The 20,158-nt window shown below is 45.5% G+C and overlaps 1 long non-coding RNA gene across 1 annotated transcript in view; it reads right to left on the minus strand.

The window, feature by feature from the left end:
* Window positions 1-19,523, minus strand: part of LOC138685541 (uncharacterized) — a 53,476-nt gene extending 33,953 nt beyond the window's left edge. Inside the window, exons 1-3 of the long non-coding RNA XR_011324848.1 lie at window positions 19,341-19,523; window positions 17,404-17,937; window positions 10,165-10,288 (exon numbers count right to left, since the gene is read on the minus strand). This is a non-coding gene — a long non-coding RNA (uncharacterized lncRNA). The remainder of the gene's footprint in view (window positions 1-10,164; window positions 10,289-17,403; window positions 17,938-19,340) is intronic.
* Between the last annotated feature and the right edge of the window lie 635 nt (window positions 19,524-20,158).

A 20,158-nucleotide genomic window follows, 5' to 3' on the forward strand; every position in this document is an offset into this window, starting at 1 on the left:
GGAATGCTGTACATCCTTAAACTGCTTTGTTTTGCCAGAAGATTTCATTATTTAAGGCTTAGTGAAAGAAGGGGGTGAAGCCTGTCAGCCAGGGGAGCCCTCTCAGCCGGCATTCAGCTTCCAGTGCCTTAAAGAGATTTGATGTGGCCATCGGGAGAGTGTCAGTTCCTATTGAGGTTATCCCCAAAGCCTGGCGAGGAGGGGAGGCAGACGAGCACCTGGGAGCACACGTGCAGGCTGGAGTCAGTGCTGCAGCGCTGCAGGTCCAGGGTCCAGAGCTTCACCCAAGGGCACGGAGCCGGCGGCGGACTCCTCGCATGTTATCGACACCAGTGGGGCTGCTCCGGTGGCACTGGGGGCACGAACAAGATCCCCTCTTCCTCTGCTGGAGGCAAGACGATACAAAGGCGATCTTCAACGTGCTCTTTTTTTTTTGCGTTCCAATAAAATAGGTGATTAAGGAGCATCAGGTTGAGACGAACCTCTTGCAGAGGCCCACGTCTACGCTCAGACTGCAAGAGCAAAAGCCAAGTGAGACTGACTGTGATGGGGACAGCAGCGTTTAAGCCACACTGAAAGCTTGTTACTGGGTCTATTCAAGCCACATTTCTCCCTGTTTCTACCTCTGTCACTAAGACTGCCTGCTGGCGTGCTTCATTCATTGCTTCCCTGTACAGATGAGTCTTTGACCTTGCGCTAGTCTCAGAGAAAGTGCCCGGTGAGTTCGGAGAGCAAAGCAAGCTGAAAGCTGGCACCTCTGGATGACCAGCCTGAAGCTACCAGCAGCACGCAGGTTCTCAATGCAGAGCCGGAAAACACACACACAAAAAAGCCCCAGGGTTCACAGGTTTTTGAAGTCATTTCTATGAAAAAGCTTGGTTTACCCTCAAGAGTCTGTAAGTCCACTAAAAATAATGCTGATGTTGCTCATAGTTCAGTCTGATGGGCCCTTTACACCCTTCTGAAAACACAGTCTTAGTGGCACAGTACCGTTCATCATCTGGGACACGCAGATCATCCTATGCTTTGTAAAATCTATGTAATGGAATAAAAGCTCAATGCAAACAAAGCCAAAACAGTAGTTATCATCAGGGTTGAGGTGGTGGTGGTAGTGGTGTTTGTTTTTAAAGAAGAGAAACAAGGTTATCTTTTTAAAGAAGAGAAACAAGGTTATCTTTACTTTCCAAGCCGGAGGAATGGCAAGTGTTAAAAACACACAGTTCTTCAAGATACCAAAAGCACCTAAATGCACACACAGGAATACCTTTATAGTCAGGCAGAATTACCGTACTGATATTAGTTAGCTAGCAGCTCAGGCACAGGTTAAAAAAAAAGAAACAAAGGAAAAAGGAGAGAAGAATTACAGCCCCTTCTCAGAAAAGAAATTAAATATCCTGGTCTCCATCTACTTAAGATTCCTGGGAAACTTCCTGGTCTTTCTTTGGGACTGAGAAAGGGCCAAATAAAATGAGGTGGGACATCAGAATCTGGCCTCTCATCCTGCAGTCAGTTCTACTGCCTTTTGTCCCATGTGGAACACTCTTGGCACCAAGAGAGGTCTGCTGAAGGGCAGCCGTCTGTCTCCTCTGGCTAACTATGGCGCAGGAACTACAATTATCAACATTTGCATTCCCCAAATTCCTTTGCTGATCTCCACTGGGATAATATTATAGTTACTCTTTGTTTGCAAATATAGATACTTTACCAGACTAATTAGCTGGGAACTACATTTAAACTGAAGCCACATGACATAATCGGAGGGGTTTTAACAGTCATGTTATGAAAAAGTGACCTTTGCTCTGTTAGCCTTGGGCATGAATGATTTGTGTTCAACAGACGGAAGGATGGAAAAAGGTTAAATGCAAAATAACCCAAAAGCTTACAGAGAGTAACACGGGTTACTGTGAAACCACTTTCCTAAAAAGCCCCTTATGTTCTTTGTTCCATTGTACAGATGGAGACAGGGGGGTTCACAGAGATCAGTGCTGGAATTAGCTGGAGTTAACTTCATGGTTACTAAGGCCAGCTCTCATTCTAAAAGGTGGCAAAAATATTTTAAAACCTTCTACATATACTGTGTTCTTCATGTGTTAATTTTCTAGCAGCCCAGATGCTGCTTCGATGTGACTGCTTTCCCATGCAACTTGTGTGATTAGGAACCGAGCAAGGATGGGGTTTATTGAGGGAATTTTTAAGTAAAGCCCTCAAGTGTCTGACTAATTTTGAGTTCAGTGGGACTTAAGCTCATGCTTTACTCCAAGTACCTGCTTAAGCATATGGCTGAAGCAGGGTTTAGCCAAGACTGGTTGATCCTGGCCATACCCAGGGAGGTACAGACTGCACAGGGCATCTCCATCTGGTCATGGTGAAATTAGAGGTGTGCGCCAAAACACCGAAAGAACAGCCTACTGCTAATAGTTGACATTTGCTCGAAAGGGTGTTTTCATCCCACCCGAGGGCTGCCACATTGCATTGCTCTTTCTGAGACTGACAGGCTGCCAGTGGAAGAGGCCCTCGGTCACTCAGGAACAATTAACGGGTGACACTGGCAATTATGTCTGGATTGATCACCTTGCTTTTCAGGTTCATTCAGAGGTAAGCAATAATGATATCGCACCATGCTCTCTAGTTATGACAGGACTTGATTTGTGGTCTTTACAGAAATTAATTGGAGTTCAAATCAACAGTCTCAGAAGCTAAATGAGCAGAGAGGCTCGTAATACCCGCACGGAGGTGGTGAAAATCTCCATTGCGGTGTTTCTGTTCCATGCATGTTTGCAAGTTTAAGGTGTTTTTTTTAGTGGCAATATTTAGGAGAAACGCTCTTTTTGGCAAAGAGACAAAAATACATGCACCTACATGGAAGACTGCAATGGTATAACAGGATGGTTAAGATCTCTATGCCTGGACAAAGTTGCATGGTATCATCTGTGGGCCAGAAGTACCGCACACAAACAGTGCCAAGCATGAATCAGAGGGTATAGATAGTTTCATTTAAATAGTGGCATCAATGTTTTTCTTTCAGACTCTACTCTCTGCTATTGTCTATACTGTGGGCCTGACGCAGCAGCAGAGAAGTCTGGAGAGGAGTTGGGTGGCTGCTCCACCGAGAGAGCACCAGTGCACTAAGCTCAGGCTGAGGGGTCCCAGGGCAGCGGTCAGCTCTGTCCCATGCTTGCGCAGCTCCAGCACACCAGAGTTGGGGTTAATGAGCAAGTTTCTATGCTCCTACGATAACAGCAATAACCTTAACGATAAAACCTGGTCGTTGATCCTGAGAACAGGAGAGCAGGCCACTTGAGGCTGTTACCTGCCTCCTTGATGAAGGCTTATTCGGTATTTTGGCAAGCAGTGCAATGCAGGCCAGGTCAAATCAAAACATAGTTCGGTCCATATCTGTCCAAATCTGAATAATGCACCAGCACCTAGGCAGCACAGTCTAGGAACAAAATGGAAACAGTGTGATTTTCATGCCTAAGGGTTAAGATGGCACTGTGTAGGCTAAGGGTACCTGCTGTAGCAATAACGGGAAAATACCATGGGATTTAAACTGATAAAATGAGTAAACCAGAAACCCTGGCCTGTTCTGTATAAGCCATTGCGCTGTATTTAATGTACTTGCTGCTTCCAGTTTATCAGGTGTCCTAGACAGTATTAAACTGTAAAAAAGATCAGAAACTCCCCCTAAGAATACTGTGGTGCCTCTTTACTGATTACTGATTTTTACAGAGAGTTTCTAGACTGTAGTCTTTAGTGCTAGGCAAATTTTGATTTAGAGGAAGCTGAGGTATTTGATCCTGGATTGAAAACATTATTTTCTTCAAAATTTGTCATGATATCATAAAGGTAAAGCTAATGAGAAAAAAAAAAAAAAAATCACAGCCAAGCAGACGATTAAAAACCAAGCAAACAGCCTGTGACTGAAACTGGCACTGCAAGGAGAGAGGGGAAGATTCTCCCTAAAAGATTCAGGACCCAGTTTTCCTCTCTCCTGCCCATCACTGGTTTCATTGATCTTACTATCTGAGTAGAACTGTCTCCCCTCAACCTTCCCATATAATTTCAGGTTATCCTAGAAACCGAAATGAGAAGCAGAAGTATAGAAAGTTGTTAAGCTTTACATTATGCACAAACTAATTGACCACGGATGTAGGATCACTCCATGACTTCAAAGTGTGGCCAGAGAGCTTGGCTCTTCTCATCCTTCGCTGTCAACAGAAAGTTAGGGGTATACGCAAGGTATACAGTGAAAAGCAAATGGGAGACACCTTGAATAATTTCCACATGTATAATCAACACTGCAGAGTCAGGGCAGTGCATTTCACACAACACATGCATTCCAGCTGTAATATACGTCTGCAGTGTAACTCTCCCACCTAACATATAGTCAGGAAATGAGGTTTTTCCAGTGTCTGAATGTAGCAGGATAAAGCAGCTGAGTTTAACCCTGTCGACACCAGCACTAGAGCAGGAAGAAGCCCAGGGGACTGTTCACATGCTTAAGGCGTCTTAATGAATCAGGATCCGAACTGAATGTAGCTGACGGATGTTTTTACCTTTTGGCAGGGGAGTAAAATGGCCGGTCCAGAGCCAGCTTCTGATTGTGGCATGGTTATTACCTTCAGAGTCTCTTCAGATGGATGACAGCCTCATTGTAACCAGGGAAGGCAGCTGTTTTGGGGAGACACGAACGTGGAAGCGGAGGGTGTCCCAGGACCAGCCCGCACCCAGCTGTGAGCGCTCTCCCCACCTGCAGCCAGCTCGGGGCACGGAGGAGCTGCCTGCGGCCGCTCCGTTCTGCTGCTGCACACCACGCACAGCTCTTTTGGGACTATTCTAGTTAGAAGTAGCAAAAAATTGAGCCCAGAGGACAGAAACACAAGAACCCTCAGGTTTGTGCCTGAAGAGACTCGCTGACACATTTTGGCCATGAAGAGGGATGCAGCTCAGAGTGTACAGGCACCTAAACAGCCAAGGGGAGCCAGAGACCACAGCCCAGTTTCATATGGACAGGGACAAATCTCTGTACAGAAGGACACTAAGGGAATGCCACAGGCCTTACATCTGGCAGCATGACATATCACCTTCCTAGAGGCCATGAAAAAAAACCCCAGTTGATGGAAATTTCCCAAGTCCTTGTCCCTTAGCGACCGCTTGGGATTTCGAGTTTGCTTTATAACGCTGAATAAGCACATCCTTGCAGGGTAGCAACATCTCGCCCATTTTTAGAGGACAACACCAAAGCAGAGCTATTCTGTAGCTGAATGCAAGATTATAAATCTGCCTCCTAGCCACAGCTCAGCGCTGCCTGGCCTCACACCTTAAATGGAGAGCACAATCATTTATCAGGTGTAGTGTTTTCATAATAAAGAGAAAAATTCTCATCAAACATATCCATGATGCTTAAAGGGACACCCAGCAAACTGCTCTGACAAGTGGCTCTGCTGGCTACACAGACCTAATCCTTTCAAATGATTTTACTGAGCCAAGGAACATAAACAGATGAAGCTCACAGCTTCCACACCGGGAGAGTTCTCGTGCGAGCAGGACATGATGAGAACTAATGGGTTCAACCAGAAAATGCTCTCTGGCACAGCACTTGCAAAGACAGCAAGGTCATCAACCCCGTGGGATTACAGGTAGGAAGCTGCCCGTTTACAGTGTTTGCAAGTAAGATTTGCAGGACTGGACTCTAATGATACATGCAGCCCTTTAATTTTGAAGCTGATCTGATGCCCTAAAACCTGTTCCATAAGGGGCGAAGCTGGCCTGAAACCTCCTGAGGCTTTTGGGAGATGGAGGAAGGAAGATGATGGATAAAAGCGACCGTGACCACTGCACCTACCCAGAGCTTGGCACCTGGGGAGAGCTCCGTGGGACTGCTCCCTGGCCTGCCATATTTCACCCATACACGGATGATGTCCTCCCCCCACTCTCTGTACCCACTCAGCCTTGAGAAACAAGGAGAGGGTTTCCTTCCAGCCCACCCCGGAGGGCTTGTGTCATGAACAGGCTCTTCATTGTGGGAGCTCATGGTCGGGCAGGACCTCGGTCCTCCCCGCAGCCTGCTCTGCCTCCCCTCCGCTGCCGCCTGTGCAGAAACCGATAGTGATGGGAAGGGGCTCGCCGTAGACTGTGGCAGGAACGAGCGCCAGGGCTGGGATTTCTAGGCTTTTTGGCTTCTTCTCAGATGGGTCCCCTTCACTTTGCATAATCCTCACTCAGGATGCATATTCCTCCTTTTACAAAACAGGCTCAGAAACTGTAGGACTCTGCTGAGCTATTACACAGCAATTCCAGCAGCATCTTTAAGGATATACTAAATTAAATTGTTAACTGTACCCCTGAAATCCTTCTTCTTGAAAGATCATGTCTACCTCATACCATTTATTAATCTCAGCTGCACTGAATTATTAAACTGAAATCCTCAATTACTCCCATCACTAAAAATACCAGTGTGGCTTTCAGACTCATATTTCTACTTTATACTGTAACGCATTCTTCATTTTAATTACTGGCACCATATTTTCAAAGGCCAGTGCCTTATCTTTGCAGGATATTTGTCAACCTAAAAAAAGGTTGACGAGTGAATAAATCATTAGGTGTGACAAGCAGTGAATTCTTGAAGGAGAAGTATGTGGAAAAAAAAATCACATTATCTAGGTGAACCAAAGACATGTCAAAGTGAAGTAACAGGAGGAAACATCAGCTACTTCTCCTGCCGCAGGTGTGTGTTGCTCGAGACACTTTCCCAGTGTTCGTTACCAGAAGGACACTGAGTAGAAAGTTTTTTCTGTGAAGGGAAAAGAAATCTTTTGTAAGAGAGGGTAAGGTTGTGGACTAAAAGGACAACAAGGGCTCCCCAGCTAAAATTCCTAAATGAAGAAATCAAGATCGCTTCTAATCAAACCCATAAAAGATGCCCAAACAACAATCCCCACCTAAAGTAAGCCTCATCTGGCCAGTGGCTCCTAACAATGAACCACTGCAGTCCTCTGATTGCCATTACCTTTTCTGATCCAAAGACCCGATGCTTCGTCATGAAAATCCCACCCTCGAGGTCTGTCAGTGGTCTAGGTGGTGGAGGCCCACCACACAAACTCCTCTGCACCAGTACACAGGACTGATAGCTAACTGGGGAATGACAAAAGAGTGTCATCTGTGTGGCCCAACCCATTTCTGAGCATCCCACTGACCTGCCAGCTGGTCAGAGCAACTGGAAAGGTCTCCTTAGGAAAGAAAAGGATTGGCTGTGCCATGGGGTTGCCAGCTCTGTTAGCTTTTCTCTAACCAGAAGCGACACTTAAAAAAAGACAACACACACTGATGAAGGGTCCAGCAAAACATCGGTGCGTGGAAACCGATGTCCTTACCTTGGCTGTTAGCCCATGCTGACATCTCTCATGCTACGTTTTCATTTTTGCTACCCAGGCCGGCTGCCCACGTCAAAGTCACTCCTCTGCCTTGTTGTGCAGACACACCTGCACACCAGCTGTGACACCTCATCGGTTTATGGTATGGGCACTGTCGTGTGGGAAAGCTGGCTTTAGGTTCTCTAATGTAATTCCTGTCAGCTGATGATCGAGAATAATTACTCCCAGCATTCTAGTTGGAGCACATGTGAGGAGACAGTAAAATGCCCAGCACTACATCCTCAGTATCCTGAAGTCAAATGCAGTAATGGGCTTTCTTCCTCAGGGAGCAGCAATGTATCCAGCCATCATCTTTTTAAATTCACCTCCACCTAGTACAACAAGAGTCATTCTTTTTCTGTCTAGTTTCTTTCTTATTTGTGTGCTTTCAATTTCACTACTTGTAAAAATCCTGGGACCAACAATGACTTCAGCAAATAGAGATAAAGTAGAAAACGCAGGGAAGACTCTAGAAACCGTGCTGGATTTTTTTCCTTACAAGACAAATAATGTGTTACATTATACCTCTCATTCCCCTTCTAACCTTTTAATAAGAAGAGACAAACACAAGCCCGGCTGCACAAGCCAACATCTGTGCCCTTCAAGGATAGGGCTGGAAGATTCATTAACTCACCTTACCTGTTGCCTTTTTATTTAGCATCAGGCAGAGAGACTGAATTTTGATAAACAGATGTAATCACGTTTTCTCAAAGTGTTTCTCAGAGTTATTCTAGCCTACAAGGTAAGAGGGAAAAAAGGTAAATTCTTGAACTCTACCTCTGGCTCTTCTCTTCTAGGAGAAAAAAACAGGACAAAAGAAATAGATCTTGTCCCACATACACAGTGAGTTCTCTCCACCCACCACTACAATGGGCACTACACCAAAAGACTGTCCTCCAGCTAATTGCCTTCAATCTGCTGCGTGAGAGTTAGCTTCGGGGTCACACTGAGGAACCAGCTACCAGAGCTGCTCTGAGTGCTATTGAAAACACCTTCTTTTGCTGGGCTAGATGTGCCTCTTACATGCCTGGTACGCTCAGTATGCTCACGAAAGCCACACGTTTTTATACTGTGCTCTCTTGTCCAGTCTCTGCATTTCTATATAGTTCTGATGAAAGCTTCAGTTTACTTCTCATTTTAAAAGGGGACAAGGAAAATCAAAACACAGCAAGCACATGAACAAGAAAAATATCTGCGAAGACATGAAGGGCTGAATTTTCAAGGACCATCGGTTGATGGTTCAATACAGAAAGATCCCTTTTTGCAATTTATCATGCTACTGAAGAAGGTGATTTTAATTTTTATTAATGAAAATGGCTTGTAATGTTTATATCTGCATTAACTATTCCACCCATTTTTAATAGTCACTATTGCACCATAGGAGCAGAGGGACTGCATCATCTTTCAGACCTTGCTTCTGGGGCAGCAAAACTAGCTGGGCCCTTAATGTAATGTGGTTGGTCAACTCTCTTCTCTTTTTAATTTATATCCTATTGCCTCCTAAAGCCCCATCTTTCTTCCTGTGCTGCTGGTGTTGGAGCCCCACTGCAGTCCTTAGAAGTGGCTCTCTGCTATTCAGCACAGTTGGCTTTTGAATGAAACATGAGGTTCTTTGGCACCTCAGGAGGCTGAGCATGCTTTAGCAGCTCAGCCCCAGCCTCAGCACAAGGACTGCCCTTTAATTCCACTTAAATAAATTCAGTGTTATTGGTTTTGCCCCTGCTCAGAAAGGAGCTTAGTGGGAAAGTCAAAACAGATCTCAGCCAAAGGGAAAAAATAATAAAGCAAGCCCATAAATTAAGTCAAGCAAGTGTATCCTAGGAACAAGAAAGAGCTCATGCAGACGAGGCAAACCATGCCATGCATAGAAAGCAAATCCCCACTGCTGGTCCTCCCTCATGCCATTCCAAAGAAGCAAATCTCTATGTGAAGTGTTTGTGAGCATGCTGGAAACAGAGGGGCCCTGGAAAAATAATTAAGAAATAAATTCCACTATGTGGTGGCATTTGTTCCGAAGGAGACAAAGTGTCTTTTGTGAAACATTCCCACCAGAAGCCTTGCAGAGTTTGAACTGCATCCACAGCCTCCACTGGTATTAAACCAAAAGTGAGATCTTATTGTTTGCCTTTCCTTTTACTACTGTAAATCCAAACAGATTTAAAAATATTTGACTAATCAACTAGGTCTGAGCTGCACTTTTCCCAGCATATGAGTCAACTTTATTGTCATTTAAAAAAATTTATTGGCATTATTATGGCAAGAAGAGTAGCGCAGAAAGTAAGAGGGAGTAAGGTGCTTAAGCACGGTGAGGAGATTATCCCCAGACTCTAACAAAAAGCCCCTGCTCATTCATCATATGAAGTCATATCAGGTCTGTAGTATTGTTTGCTAACTAGCGTGTATTAGGTAAGGATGAGATTTTTAGGAGGAATTAAGCCCCTTCCAGCTCAGGAGGGTTTGGAAACCCAGCTAATGTAACACCTTACAAAACCCCCAGCTAAGCACCTTCATGTTTATTTTCTTTGCTCTGAAACTCTGAGAATTCAACATAGACCTATCACGCTGCCTTATGCATTGTGGGAGATGCTGCGGGGTCACAGGGTAAAAACCAAGCCCAGGCTGATTTACAGATGTTGCCAGGGCATGAAGAGCTTCAGCAAAGGTCCCAGGAAAAAGGTCAAATCACTGGAAGTGTGTGATCCTTCCTTTCCTTTTTTCACTGAGGAAGGTTGGTAAATGAAGTGCAAGGTACCTGTAAAGTCTCCCTTGCAGCCAAAATCACTGTCTCAGCAGGGTCCATTAGCAGAGGATACATCATCATCATCATCGTCTTGCCTTTCTCCTGGGAAGGAGAAATGGGAGGGAAAGGATGAGCTCTGTAAGCAAAACAAAACGGAGAACGGGAAAGAGCTGAGAGACCAACTAAGCACTGCACACATGTAGGCTCCCTGCATGGCAGCTGACCTACAAAGAATATTCAGTGTAGACAAAGGGCTGCACATGGAACTGATAAAGTAACGGATGCAAAAGCAACGCAGCACCAAGCCGTGTCGAGGGGGGTAGATTACCCTCACATTAACTCTCTTATAAAGAGATGATCAATGCCATGCAAATCAAAGCAGATATCTTGGCGTAAACACCCAGATTCAGCTCCACTGTCTTGCCTGTGCTTGGTAATAGAGTTTGCAACACTTTAGATGCAAAAGGAGAAGTCAGTTTCCAGAAAATTTCTTTCATTGTATTTGCAGTGATGCAGCTGGGTGAAACTGGAAGAAAGCTCCCTCTGGAAAATCCATCTCACCTGCCACCCCACGGGAAGGCAGAGCTTAAGTAGGACGCCATCACCTTGCAAGTACTGGGGAATGAGCCTGTTTTGCTCTTTCTCCTCCTACAAACATCCCTGCTTTTTCCTGCTGGGAAGAAGGCAGTGAGTGACAGCTGGGAAGGGGTAAAAGAGGCAAATGGGGGCGTGAAAATTTGCAGTTCTGTGTGTGGCTTGTTTGCAAGTGAGCACTGAAGCATGTCCCTAGACGGACACATCATGGTGAGTGAAAGGAGCTCTTTTAGGCATAATAATCTTTTCAAGTCTATCATTTGAGACGTAATCTGAGTTCAGACGAATGATTTTTTAACACATTACACTGGCAATAGCTTACTTTCCAATCTCCCCTGCCTCCCCTTATTAAGAAACACTTCTACTCCTGCTTCCTCCTCTGAAGACAGGGATATGGGAAGGATGCGCCCTCTGAGACTGTTTACTTCCATGGAGATCTTTAATAAAAATGCAATGACTAGAAACTGTGAAGATAGAGCGGTCTGAGGAACAGGAAATTTAAAGAGACAAATATGCAAAACTCCTCGAGATGCTGCTAAGGCAGCAGTTTCAGAAGGAAAACAATGCTGAGTAACATAATTTCCCCCAGTAGCTGCAAGTCATTCAGCAACCTTGAATTAAGCTCACACCTCTGCTGTCTCTGCACGGCCTCATGAGAGAGCAATGAAATCCTTTATCAGCAGTACCAAAAAACCCTCCAAACAGCGTAAATATTAGAAGGCCCCAATTAAATTCAGGGAGCTGGCAGCTGCCCCGCGATGATTAATGTGTTCGCACATCTCCCTATGCCCTGGCTCAGCCATGCTGAGCTAATGTTTGAGAGCTGAGCAGCCCCTTTGCTTTCAAAGACATAGCCTCAACTGCCCAGTGATTTCTCCAAGAGACAGGTGAAATAAGAGTCTGGTTTCCTCTTTCTCTCCCTCTTTTTGAAAACATGGTTAAGACTAGGGCATTGAACAGGGACTACCAAATCGCTGTAGTCAGTAACACATTGTACACTGAAATAAAGAACAACTGGACCTTCACAGTAAGGAGGAGATTAGACAGAGAAATGTGTTTTCATAAACTGGCAGGACTAGCAACACAAGTGGGTGATGGGCTGATAATAAAGAATACTGCACTACTGCTAGGAAAAATTCAGCAGTTAAAAACAGGAGAAAAGTAGGCACCTGCAGACACTCTGGGCATCAATACAAACCCCCCAGAGTGTGCGTCCCGGCTTCAGCAGCCTGCAGGAACCCATGTACCAGCCTGGCTTCTGTTTGGCTGCAAACACACATGCAAATCTACATGCATCTACATGCCTAATTAAGGCATGCAGGGGAAAGAAAATGGAAACTAACAGAAGCAAGAAGAGTGCCAGTAAGGACAGAGTCCCACTTAACAACTGAAGAGAGGGCTGGCCCATACCTTTCACGCTACAAGTCTAGTTGCAATTTGTACCCTTGAAAACGATTTCTGATTTGCAATGACAAATTCATTTGCTTCTTTTGATGCCTCACTTCAGAGTCATTGAAACCTGCTGCTGAGCAGCCCTGGAGGCTGATGACCCATTAAGCCTCAAAACAGGCACCATCTCCCACCCGGCAGAAAGTCCTGTCAGTGAGAGCTGGCTCGGGTGTCTGGCACCTTTCAGTCCTTGGTCTCTCCTGGGGCAGCTACCAAGAGCCAATGAAGGTCAGCCAGAGCACTGGTACGATGGTTACACGCTTAATAATCCACAAGGGACTTTGATGGTAAAAATCACAAGTTCTGCAAAACAGACCTTATATTGTCCATCTTTTAGTCCCTTCCAATCATGCAAGCTATGGGTAAAACAAGCTAGGTCCCTGTGTGATGATGAAACCCCTCAAACCAGTTTCTCTTAGCACACTGGTCTTGCCGAGAAAGCCTGTTCAGAGCTCTACAAACAACATCAGGTGAGATACCGAGGCATCCAGCTATTCTGCCCTCCAAGTGTCCGTAACCTGTCCAGTCCGCTCTGTCCCCAGGATGTCTGGGCACACGGGGACACTGGGCATGGAAGCCTGACAGCTCTGCCTTTGCAGTTTTGCTGGGCCTTTCAGCAGATTTGCGAGCACGTCAGAAAATTTCCACCGCAGCACTACAGACAAGGCAAGCACCCTCATTTCCACTTTGCGGCAAAAGGGACCAAAGTGGCAGGAGATCAACCGGCCTCCTGAGGCCACAAACCGTGTCAGTGGCACAACTCAGGCTCTGCCGTCTTGGCGAGCAGTTGACCCCTCCTCAGTAAGGCACAAAGCCTGGAAAAGCTCAAGACCCAAGCGATGTCTTAGTCCACTGTGGGTGAACATGTGGGGCTATACGTTCTGGGTAAGGGACAGTCATACGGTGCACAGAAAATATTGATTGCGTGCATATATATGTATGTACATTCAGCCCGGTATCTCTGTGTAGCATGCTTCTGCTGCAAAGAACCTGCCTATTGTATTCAATACCATTGGATATCTATTAAACATGTGCACAGAAAGGGTGCTAATTGCTTTTCCATTCACCAGTTATAGTTGCTACTGCTGTAGAAAGTACATTCAACACAAAGCAAATTCATGTTTAGAAAACAGAGCTGCTTCCAGAAACCTCCTGCATTTTAATTACCATCTGGATATATGTGGGATCCTCTGTTTTATAACAACGCTACTGTTTCAGTTGCCTTTCCCACTCCTTTCGCATGGAGATTTTTATCGTCAGCCATATCTTTTAATGTCGGCGGCAATGCTGTGAACAGGGCGCTCAGGTACTTCGCACAGACAATTACTGCAGGCATGACTGCAGCAATAACGAGCGCCAAGACCGCACGTGAGTCTAAAGGGAGGTGGTGGGCAGTCACGAGGGAACGCTCCGAGTCTGTCCCCAGCAGTTGCGGTGGGCAGCAGCGGAGCGGCTCGCTGCTCTGCCGGGAAATCTCAGCAAGTCATCTCCACTTTGCGGCACATGCTGAAATTTCCCCCCGCAGATTTATCTTCCACAGTGTCTGTTTTGCAGCCCATCCATCATCTGAGAGGCAAGGGGGGGGGGAGGCAAGGAGTAGGAAAACAGACAACCCACTTTTTATGCGTTGTACAAGGGGGTGAGGGCAGGGGATGCGGCGACGGAGCTGCCAGGAGCTTCCCCGGTGGCCAGGGATAGGGGGGAGAGGGAGAAGGGAATAGGGCAGTGCTGATGGCGGGGAGGTAGCCGGGGAGAAAGGAGGCCAGCTTGGTCATTTGTGAATGAAGCCTTTGTCTCACGAGCTTGAGTCTGGGAAGAGCATGTCAGGGGCCATCACCTCCAAGGCAGCTGGGGTGGAAATTGCCCCCATTTGTTTAGCGGCAAGCCTTATTTCACTCGGCTTGTCTGCAGTCTTAATTGATGGGCAAAAGCAGAAGTAACGGACGCAGTACCAAAGTCTCCCGCACCAGCCACGCACTTCTGAAGCTCATATGATGGTTTCACACTGGAGACTATGCCTAATAAATCTACCCAACTGCTTTGTGCTAAATCTCCTTCAGGACTAATCTTTTCACTTCTGTCAGACACGCTGCCCTTTCTCAGATGGATGTGTGCATAGCAGCAAGGAAGAAGCTCGAGCAATTTCTTGCAACAGTACAAACTTTGGCTTTCCATCTGGCAGTCCAAGAAAAGATCACCTCTGGTCTCCCTCTCACACTTTCAGATAAAAACCTTTGACTGGAGACATTAGGGTTGACAGAAATCTGCCCCATGTGCTGGTTTGGCTTTACACTTACGTAGCACTGCTGAACACATGTAATTTCCCAAGCTTTGGCTTGAACACCATGATGTTTGGCACAGGATGACTACAGACCAAAAAAACAGCAAGAAGAGGTGAAATATTCAAAGAAGAAAATATATTCTTTATCTTGCAGAGAAACCAAGCAGCACTGATGGCCCTGTAGGAACAAGAGAAGTCTGAGGTTCACTAGTTCCCTGTTTCTACTAAATAATCTGGGACATTTTCAGTGTGATCCTGTTGGAGGCAGCAAGAACACGGATGTCTGAAAGCAGGCAAGGAGCAGTTCAAGCGGTGCGTTCACACTTCAAGGGGCACTCAAAGCGTCCTACACCTTGCACACAAATGGGAAAGTGGCTGGAATGATAACACATGTGACACTCATCAGGCTGTCACTGGGAGAGGTATCTTCAAGGACAAGCCAATAATAAAATCAATCTCTTCTGCTACCAGAATTGTTACTATTATCAGCCTCCTCATTTGCCAAAGCTTTCACACCTGCTTGGGGAAATTCAGATTCTGTCACCTTGCCTGATCACAACATCAGGCATGATTTACCAAGGAAGCCAGCTGAATTTCTTCTGTATTCCTTCTTACTTTAGTGTCCAATCAGTATCAGGACAAAAACCTCCCAAACCCTCAAATAGCTAAGCTTCTTCTCACTTGGTAGATGAAATGCAATCTTGGTTTCATGCATCACTTACACACCTTTGTGTAAACATGTATAACACTCACATCAGCATGCTCCCTGGAAACTTTACATAAAAGTACAGAAATGCTATTGTTTTTCACCCAAGAGCTTGCTGCAAGTATTTTTGAATAGGACACCTGGTTCAACAGTTGTGCTGAAGGGCCCTTACGGAGATCACGGCTCTGCTGTACTAAAGCACTGTACGCAGCAGTCCGTCACTCAGAGACCTGACCCCGACCAAACAGCCCGCAGAAGAAGCCTGAAAGGGCAATAAACAAAAGGGACATTTCTATTTCACAGGATTTGTGGCCAAAGGCAGAGCTGCCTTTTGGCTAAAGTGGTTTCTAATTTCGGCTGTCGGTCTCACGGTCTCTGAGGCTTTGCTGCCGGCGGAGCCGGGATGGCTGCGAGGGACATATATGTGTTCCTCGGCTGCTGCAGCTTATTTTTGGATTCTGCAGTTTCCTTTCTAGCTATGTTGAAACAGAGAGCTTTGGACTAGAAATATGCCCTGTTCAGCAGTTGTTTTAGCTTGAAGCCCTGGCAGGAGGAGGGCTAATGCAGGAGCATTTCAGCCTCCGCAGCTAAACCAGACTGCGGTTGTTAACTTGGGTCCAGAGAGGGGACTCCAAGTCCAAAGTCCAGTCACTGAACATCACTCCTTTGCTTTTTCTGTTGTTATTGGCTGTTCAGCAGCGCAAATGACCACAGGCAAGCTGACTTCCAGAGCTTCTTTTCATTTAGAGGGACAATCTCAAGTGGTGGACAGTCCTATGCCAGGTTTTCTTAACCTTCACTTGCCTCCAGAGGTACGAGCCTGCCCAGAGACAACAGCAGAGGTGGTGAGTGCCTACCAAACCCACCTGCGTTAGCCTAAACCAACAACTTATTGCATTGCATTTTCCTTCTTTTAATCCAGAAAGGAACTACAAAAGTATGTGCCTCAACACAAAACCAACTGCATACCAAACACTTCAGCAAAAGAATAAGATTAAATAGGAAAAACCATACTAAAATGACTTGGAATAGCAGCTACAGCATTGTAGCCTCTTATTAAGGAAAATGGAATAAGGGACACAATGCACACATACCTATTGTTTACATCGGTGTCTGCTCAAGTAAGATCTTGAATTGTCAGATGAATGTACTCTAGTATATCTCATTTCTTTTCTTCCCTGCTCTTCCGCTCCAGGCCTCTAAAAAGTATAGGGCCAAACACAATTTCCTCTCACGGTTTTGATTCATTCTTGAGAATGCAGATTAGAAGCAGGAAGCCAAGGAGACCTTGGGATGATTTTAATTGCCTGCGGTTTCTTTTGGAAAAGAGGAGAATAGATATGCAAGTTCCTCTATGAAAGACAGATGGATGACTAAGGTCTACCTCGTTATAAGCTGCTGCAGCACAAACGTGGCATGTGGCAGCTCTTTTGAGCACACACACAATCCTACCATCTCCTCACAAAGACAATGTTAGAGGCTCTCCACAGCTGGACAGCAAGTTCTTGGGATGAGACTATGATGTACATGCACATACCGTGACATGAATTAGGATCGGACAATAAGAAAGGAGGGGAGAAAAAGGGCAAGGTCCCCAAATTATTCATTTCACAGATTTGGCAACCTCAGCTTGCACTCTCCCAAGAATACAACTCTGACTGGGCCAGGAGGAATTTTTCCTGTGACAGAGAGCATCTACCCTGTGCCTCATGCTGTGTCTGCTAGAACTGCTTTCTTCTTATTATCTAGATTTGTACCTCACTGCAGAAGGATGCCACAGACTCCTTTCATACGAATCACAGGAAGAAGTCACAGCTAACAGGCTTGCTCTCTCAGAGGGAACCCTCACCTCTCATTTTAAGTTGAGGTCATTTTATGCAACCAACCTGTTGTTCCTTGTCCTAAGGTTTACAAAGATCTATAAAGCCCCATTTCTGTAGGGTCTGGTTAACACCTTGCACTGTCTGCGTTAGACTGATGGCTTACTTGCGGCTGTGTTTGTGGGTTTGTTCTTTCTTTCGCGTGCTGCTGAGGAGGAGGACCTGCCCGGTGAAGGACAAAAGAAGAATCCAGAGTTGTTCAGACCTCAGTTTGACAGGTTGGCCATACACCATTCAAGAGCAGCAGCTGTTCTCTACCAAAACTGTCACTGCTGCTACCACATAAAACATTTCCTTTGAGGGAAGTTTTAGGTAGAAAAGCAAAGTATAGAGAGCAATACCTTTGTGACACCATGCCATCTGAAATTCAGTTAGGCCCTTGACCGAAGGGCTGGTGGTTTGGCAGATGTGCAGGCAGCAAGTACACTCAGAGGTGCCGTCTAAACTGAGGACACTGCTTCTCCTTTGGATGCTGCTTCACCAGGCACATGAGGTCAATTGACTGGTTCTTCTCTTGGATTGCCAAGGAAAAGAAATTAGTCATCATTTGATTTATAATTAAAAACATTTTATAAATTCATGAAAGAGAAAACGGTTTCACTGTTCTAAGAATCAGTAGCTATATAGGGTCACGTTTAAGTTTTTAAAGAAAGGAGGATACAGTCAAAGATACTGGACAGCTTCAAAAGAGAAACATGAAGAGTAAATTATATATGGACGCTAATGGATTTACAAGAGACATTTCAACCTCATGAAGTCTTTGCAATTCTTTAATGAGATTTCTGGTCTCCTCCGGGTGCAGTCAGCATTGAGAACATACCCAAGTGCTGCTTCATCACAGCAAGCAGCTGAAATAGGAGGCACACGGCAACAGACTAAATGACAGACAAAATAATTTTGCTCAGAAAAAGGACAAAAATGCTACAAAGAAATTGTATTCAATCTACTTACAGGAAAAAACCCCACAGACATCCGCAGGAAGCAATTTGTATCCTATTTTGCTGCTTTTAATGTAAAAATGTAAAAGCCAGCGTACTGAATCTACATCTTCCAAAACGGGGCTCGGTGGGAAAGCTCTGCTCTATAGTTTGTTTAATACACAGCCAGAAAGCAGCAAGCTGGATGTTTGTTTTTATTGACCCGTTAAGTCAGCTCTAACCTCCCTAGTTTCAGTACACTTCTATCACTGCTGGATCATCCAATGTCATGACGAGCAATTCTTAGAAGCCGGGACCTAAGAACCCAGACCCTGGTCCACAGCAAAAGGCCACGGACGCATCATTGCCTGAGCGCTGTTGGCAGGGACGCTGGAAGAACGGGACCCCCCCTCAGCACGCGAGGTGGCCAGCACAACTTTCCACTCTCCCGTGCACTGTGACCTATGTTACGGAAACCAGTTCCAACTTCAACGGGCAAGGCATTGACAGCATGCATCCTTAATATCATTTAATAATATGAAGAAGATGCTGTCTCCTAAGCATTACAAAGCCCTAAACTGAGGCTGAACCAGGAGAAATCAGGAGGAAGTGATTCATTTCCCCAGGGAACACAGGACCCGGCTTATGAAAAACCTCGGGACATCACGGGACTGGGAACCTTGACTTAACAGCACTACAGAGCATCATTACCTGATGAAGTGTCCAAATACTGACAGTAGGGATGGGACGCTAACTGCTCTGTACACAGAAGGAAGCCTCAGGTGGGCTTGCTAAGGAGCTGTTAGAAGTTTTGGGAAGACATATTACAGGGAAAGTGAAAGTATGCTGGAACAGACTCCCTGGACTTGCGCTGCTGGTATTCATTGTCCAAGGGGACCAGAGGGGACAAAAATAATTAAAAGCCCACACTTCTGTTTTTAATACGGAATCTTTTTTTTTTTTTAATTGTTTCTGCAAGTTAAATAGATATTCCAGGTAAAGCTTTGCAGACAATATGGGTGCTAGACCACTTTGTATGGAGATTGACTACCATCTTTTTCAAAGTACTTATACAAAATACCATTAAAAAGTCAGACCTCTTGCCTCTCTCTGATTTGTGCTCTGTGAACCACTACATGCACTGTAACGCAAACCATACAAAATACCATATCTATACCACCTGCGTTCTTTTCATATTGTCACAGCTCCTCACAAGAAACATGATTTCAGAGCCAGTGAAAGCCATCATTCTCTGCTGTGCAACCTGTGCAGGAGCATTTTTAGCCATTTGCATCGGAGCTGCAGTAGGACAAGAAGAGCCACCACATTTAACTATGTGAAACATCTTTTGCACTACCCACAACAGCAGAATGCTCTTGTAAGAATGGCTTCCTTTAAACCAAGCCAATTTATTTCCAGCACAAGCATTGAAGCCTTTAGTCTGTATCACAGTGTCGTGGTTTAACCCCAGCCAGCAACTAAGCACCACGCAGCTGCTCACTCACTCCTCCCTCTCCCCCCAGTGGGATGGGGGAGACAATTGGAAAAATAAAGTAAAACTCGTGGGTTTAGATAAAGACAGTTTAACAGGACAGAAAGGAAGAAAATAATAACAACAACAACAACCACAATAACAAAAGAATTGGAATATACAAAACAAGTGATGCACAATGCAATTGCTCACCATTTGCCGACTGATGCCCAGTTAGTTCCCGAGCAGCGATCCCCCCAATTTATATACTGGGCATGACGTCCCATGCTATGGAATACCCCTTTGGCCAGCTTGGGTCAGCTGCCCTGGCTGTGTACCCTCCCAGCTTCTTGTGGCCCTCCAGCCTTCTTGCTGGCTGGGCATCAGAAGCTGAAAAATCCTGGACTTAGTCTAAACACGACTTAGCAACAACTGAAAACATCAGTGTTATCAACATTCTTCTCATACTGAACCCAAACCATAGCACTGTACCAGCTGCTAGGAAGACAATTAACTCTCTTCCAGCCGAAACCAGGACACACGGATGCACATAAAAATCCAAAAGTAAAGAGGAGAGACTGGAACGGACACAACCGTTTGCACTAGAGGCACATTAAGGAGAAGCAAGCAGGCATGCAGGGTGGCGAAGGTCCCGGATGCCCACAAGACCCCCGCCTGCACCACGGCCCCACGCGTTCCCCTTGTGAC

Source organism: Haliaeetus albicilla, chromosome 5 (genome assembly GCF_947461875.1).
Source record: "Haliaeetus albicilla chromosome 5, bHalAlb1.1, whole genome shotgun sequence".
In the NCBI taxonomy this organism is placed as follows: Eukaryota; Metazoa; Chordata; class Aves; order Accipitriformes; family Accipitridae; genus Haliaeetus; species Haliaeetus albicilla.